Genomic DNA, 6,182 nt, shown 5'->3' on the forward strand with positions numbered 1-6,182 from the left:
ACTCCGAGGTAAAGTGGGCGTGTCTGCCCAAAATGCCGCAAGAAAGCTGGGTAATTTACACTTTCCAACTCGGGCGGCGGATTTACGAGACAACCTGAAAGCACCATCTTGGATGACATGCACCACCCCTTTCTCTCCCCCCTGTCGTGTGCGCGCTACACTCAGATGCAAACGCGATTTTAGGTCTCCCTCTCGCGTGCGCGCTCTTGATCGCTCGCTCTAGATTCCGGGAGATTTTATCTAATTTGTGGGCGTCAGGGAACCGTTATCAATATGCGGGAGACTCACAGAACTTTCGGGAGACTTGGGATGTCTACAGAGATGTTCAGAAGAACTGAAACACAGCTGAGGATGCTTCGGCCTCATTCAGACTGGAAGAGGCCAGGAGTGATTTAGCAAGGATAGACCAATGTTAAAGGTGCTCTAAGCGATGCCATGCGTTTTCTATAGAGATGTCCGATAATATCGGCCCACCGATATTATCGGCCCGATATTAGCATAAAAATGTAATATCTGTTAATATCGTTATCGGATTTTTTTTGCCTTAAAACCGATAAAATAATCCTTGCGTTACACCCAAATAGTGCCTATGCGCTCCTGAAGCGTTTACCGGCGCACAGATGATGACTTCATCAAGCTGCGTCTTGAAGCATACAAACAAGCGTGGATGGCTGCAGTAACAAACTTGCTCGCTCTGTTTCAACATTATGTCTGTGGTTTGGAATTGGCCATGGCCGTCGTAGCCCCTTGCGTTGGCCGTGACGCCCCTTTGAAAATCAGAGGTTTAGGCCACGGTGGCCTTGGTGCCCCCTTCTTTAAATATTCTGCTTTGCGTCCTACTAATAGCGATATGTATTTAGCCTATGGCCTATGGCCAAATTACGCAGTGGAGAAAGTGACAGCGCAAGAAAGTGTGTCCAAATTAACCCATTCTTCTCAGTTGAACTACTCGCGAAGTAGCCTACTCATCACACAGACATCACAAGTATCACATGAAAGAGCTTTTTCTCAGCTTTTAAACGATGTTAGCCGCTAATTGCTGTGGTGAACGGTTCGCGAGAAAATTAAATAATATCATTCAATTTAATCATAAATTCTACTGAAGGTTTTGCGTCCATCTCCCTACCCATTCATCTTGGTGGAATACTTCAGAACCCTTCGTTTAACATATGACAAACCATATATCAGAATAAACAGCAGACCTTACCGAACAGAAAGGTGTAAATCAGTCCCCTGTACAGTTAGCCGTTCTAGACTAATCCCGTTTTGAATTTGCAGTAAATTTCAACATACATGGATGTCTCCAAATTTGGGATTTAAGTTTTACACTGTGTTTAAATTGTTCCACATTATTTCATAACGGGCCAAATACAAAACAAATATTACAAATGTCGCCTAGATATCGGTAAATCAGAGGACAGCTGACTATAAGAGTTTGTGAAAGTAGCCTTAATGATCACAAAATGCTAAGCATGCATCTGAGTTTCTTAAAGCTGAGCTGTGCTTAAATTGTTCAATACATGATTTCATAACAGGCCAAATATAAAATAAATGTTAAATATAGCCTAGATATCTGAAAATATTAGATGATCAGATGATTTACAGTTATATGTCATGTTTTATGTTTTTGTAATGTTTCATACAGTGATGCAGGTCTACTGCAGTGAATACAACTTTGATAATTTTAATAGCCTACTATAGTTAACTTTGGCCTTGGTGTCCTGACATGTGGCCTTTGTGCCCCCCACCAAATATGCCCAACTGAAGGCCAAGTGGCCTTGCCCCTAAAATGGTGAAATTCCAAGCCTGATTGTGGGTATGGCCCGTTATGAAGGCCAGTCAGTCTTTTAGCCCCGTTCATTGGACTAATACTAAAGGAGGACTTTGTTTACTACTCTGGAAGGTCTGGACTGAAACTTTGTGCCTTCCTTGTTCTTATTGCACACTACCTTAATGTTGCATCTCTTTGTTGTTGCTCATGTAGAGCAGTGCTGATTGAGCCCAGTTTATAATTTCAATGATTGCATTAGCCCAAGTAATGGGCTAGGGACAAAGGCTGCTTAGATTTGTACACCTTAAAATGTTTTATTTTTTGTACTTCACCTCAAGCCTGAAGTATTTTTTGTAGCTCAAACAAATGTTTTCAAAATTGTGCAGTATAGTTGCTTGCCACATTGTAATTGACTCATATTTGTGCATTCATTCAATTAAGGTGATTGAGTTTTAGTTAAAGAAACAGTTCATGAAGCATCCTACAAATGCAGGCTCATTTAACACAGAAAAAGGGTAGCCTGTCATACACTATGCCTGTTATTTTAGTTGGCTTTACATTCTGCTATGTTGCAAGTATTTTTCTTATTTTGCACAGACAATGTTAACATTTGGAAAGCCTTGTTGCATTCAAGAATGCATCCAGTGGGGCATCACAATAACATTAAGCATGTTGTGTTAATTCCACAACAGGAGATATGTGATGTTACCTAAATTAGTTTGGAGGAAAAATAACCCATATATCGACATCGGTATCGGCTGATATCGGAATCGAAATTTGAGAGTTGGACAATATCGGCATATCGGATATCGGCAAAAAAGCCAATATCGGACATCCCTAGTTTTCTAGGCTAAAACATTTTATGTCACTTACTGCAAACATCACCTAACCAACCGCTAGCATGTCTGTGTCCTGAATACACTGTAAATAAAATGTGATCTCTGTGGACAGCCCAGGCTCCAAAAACGGCAACAAAAACAACCTGGGCAAACGTAGCCCATAAAAACATAACAAATTGTTCCAGCAAATCACAGACAAGATGCACGAGAACAGCACGGGAGGGAGGGCGAGGAAGTAGCGAGCTAGCTCTCTGTTTTGTTTGAAAGTCAACAGAAGTGACGTTACCCAGCATCGCTTAGAGCATATTTTAACAGTGTTGGGCAAGTTACTGAAAATTAGTAATTAGTTACAGTTACTAGTTACTTCTTTCAAAAGTAATTCAATTACGTTACCAATTACTGTATATCAAAAGTAATTAGTTACTAGAGAAAGTAACTTTTGAGTTACTTTTAAGTCTGCTTTTAAAATGTCAATATGAACAGTACTGAACAGTCACACACACAATAAACCTAATTTTTGGACCTATTTATTGTAGTTTCAACGGGCCTTCAAATCAATAGCCTTGTGCATGAGTTCTCAAACTTTTTCCGACCACAAAACATTCTACAATGCATGAAGGCCTCCCTGACCTTGTTTTGCGCCACCCTCACCATCTAGGTGGTTTGATAGATATGTACAGTACACTGCCTACTGCTTGCCTACTACTTGCCTTCTGCAATATAGTAATAAGTTATTATTATTAAGCGGCGGTCATATAGGTTTAGTCAGATTTTTTTATTTTTTTATTTTTCGCATGTCCAAATTTCCGTCAATGATTCCCGGGACACTGAAAGACCGGGGTAGACGAAACTTGGTGGGCATGTAACCCCATATGGATAGCATGGAACCATCGTTTTTCAGTTTTCTGTGAATATCTCGAGAACCGTAAGGTTTAGGAGGACCATTTTTTTTTGTATGTTGATCTCAAGGGGCCATGTCAACCCATTCCATAACCACTCATTTCATGTATAGCGCCACCTAGTTAAACACAAAAAAGTAAAAATGAGGTGTTGTAATCGCAGGTATCTGTGACCTAACATAGTCAAAACTGCACGAAATTGGAAGTGTAGGATCATTATGAGACCTTCTGTATGCACGCCAAGTTTCGTGAATTTCCGTTCATGGGGGGCCACACAATAAATTCATTTATGTTAATATACACCAACTGGCCTGTAGGTGGCCGGAGACAGTTTTCTGTGAATATCTCGAGAACCGTAGGGCCTAGGAGGTCCAACTTTTTTTTGTATGTTGATCTCAAGGGGCCATGTCAACCCATCCCATTACCACTTATTTCATGTATAGCGCCACCTAGTTAAAAATTAAAAAGCAAAAAATTAGGTGTTTTCATCACAATATCTCTGGCTGACATGGTCATAACTGCACGCAATTGAAAGTGTAGGATCATTATGACACCCTCCGAATGCATGCCAAGTTTTGTGTACTTTCGTTCATGGGGGGCCTTACAATAAAACAATTTATGTGTACATTTAGTGACGTACACCAACAAAGATTCCCGGGACACTGAAAGACCGGGGTACACAAAACTTGGTGGGCATGTACCCCCACATGGATAGCATGGAACTGTCATTTTTCGTTTTGATCTGTAGCCCCCCCGCTGGACTGGACCCCCCGAAAGGAGGGTAGACCAGACACAGTTCTCTGTGAATATCTTGAGAACTGTAGGGCCTAGGATGACCATTTTTTCCGTATATTTGCCTCCAGGGGTCATGTTAACCCAGTTCATGTGCACACATGTGCACAAACAGATACACACACACACACACATTCACAGTAATCATACGTATGACCAGGGCCGGCCCGAGGCATAAGCGAACTAAGCGGCTGCTTGGGGCCTCCTGGCCACCAGGGGGCCCCCAATCGAGTTTCTTTTTTTTTTTTTTTACATAATAAATAACGTAAACAAGTGACATCAATGAATGAATAAATGAAACAATTATCATTCAAATCAAGAAAATTATGATTTCATGATCAATATGCCTGCCTACTGCTACTGTGTCTGCCAGCCTTTGAGTCACGCGCATAAAGTAGACACCTCGGTGGATAGACAATTCGTGCAGACACTGCAACAAGTTCAACAATCGGAAGAGACGGTAATGTTAAGACAAGTCACAAAAAAGGACGTATCCCTCTGGTGCCGAAAACAGAACGAAGAAAATGACAGAGGAGGAGAAAAACGAGCAAGATACAGGTATGTTTTGCATGATTATTTTCAGTATGTTTTGTGCTTGAGGTAGCTAGCTAGCTGTCATGATCTAATATAAGCCATCACCAGAGCTAAATCTCCGCCATCAACAGAGAAATGTCTCCCATTAATATATATTTATCTAGATGTATTTCAGATGTCAAGGATATTGGGATTGTTTTGGATGTTCAATCAAGCATGTATCCTAGCTCTAGGTGGGCTTATTATGTCGTAAATTAAAGTTAGCTAGCTGACTGAAGTGGACATTAGCACTACAGTAGCTACATGAAAACGTAGCTGAAGGCAAATTTACCACAGATGGATTGTTTCTGATTTCGCACCTGAAAGTGTTGATAGTTTATTACTGCTCTATAATATGTGACATAGTGGTAAGTCTGATAGCAACAACAGACTAAGCCCAGGCTCCCAGTCCCAACCCAACCCACTGACTAGCGCGACTCTGGGCATCGGTAACGTTCCAGCTTCATAGGCAAAGATGGAACAGCAGTGCGCTCTGCTCTAAGATCTTTGGAGAGAGATGGTAGTGTTTGAGAAAATATACCATGTTGGGTGGGGAGACTTCTGTGATGAAAATAAACTTACATTTGATTAAGATAGTGGCAAGTGATGTAGCGGTGCTACCCTAATATTTAGGCTGCAGTAGATCACCATGTTAAGGGTTCACCATACTGCAATTAAGTATACTCTTTTGATTATGCCTCATTTGCCAATAGAATATGAATTGTTACATGTGGAATTGCTTGTTATTTGAGTGTAAGTAATGATAGCAAAATAAACTCATTATGCTCGATCAACTATGCACTTATGCAATATTTTTTTTTTCAGAGACACTGTTGAAGTCCTTTGGAGCACATCTCTACCTCTACCTAACTCTACCTACCAGAATGTGAGGTTTTCTTGATGGCAAATGGTTACATAGCCTGTTAATATGACACGACACATTTAACATTGTTTTTTTTTAAATTTATTTATGTATTTATTTAATCATTGCAGGTTCGTCCACTGCAGAGTTGCAGATGCCTAAAAACCAGGAACGAAGTAGGAATAATTATCTATTTTTTGGGACATTTTATTTTTGATTATTAATGTTTGTCTATTTTGTTTTTATTTTGTAGTTGAAAATTGCTCATTTAATGCACATTTGCGGATTTGTTCAGCAAATCTGTTGAAAAACAAGTCATTAAACTGATATACTTGTTTACAACAAATACAAATGCTGTTGTATTTTGTTATTTGTCAATACAACTTCAGTAAACCACCCTTAGTGCTTCACTTTGAATATGAATGTTTCAAATAAATCTGTGATTT

The sequence above is a fragment of the Alosa pseudoharengus genome, unplaced genomic scaffold, assembly GCF_046254945.1.
Source record: "Alosa pseudoharengus isolate Yale_2024_CS ecotype anadromous, Long Island Sound unplaced genomic scaffold, YU_APseudo_1.1 YU_APseudo_1.1_scf_17, whole genome shotgun sequence".
Taxonomy (NCBI): Eukaryota; Metazoa; Chordata; class Actinopteri; order Clupeiformes; family Clupeidae; genus Alosa; species Alosa pseudoharengus.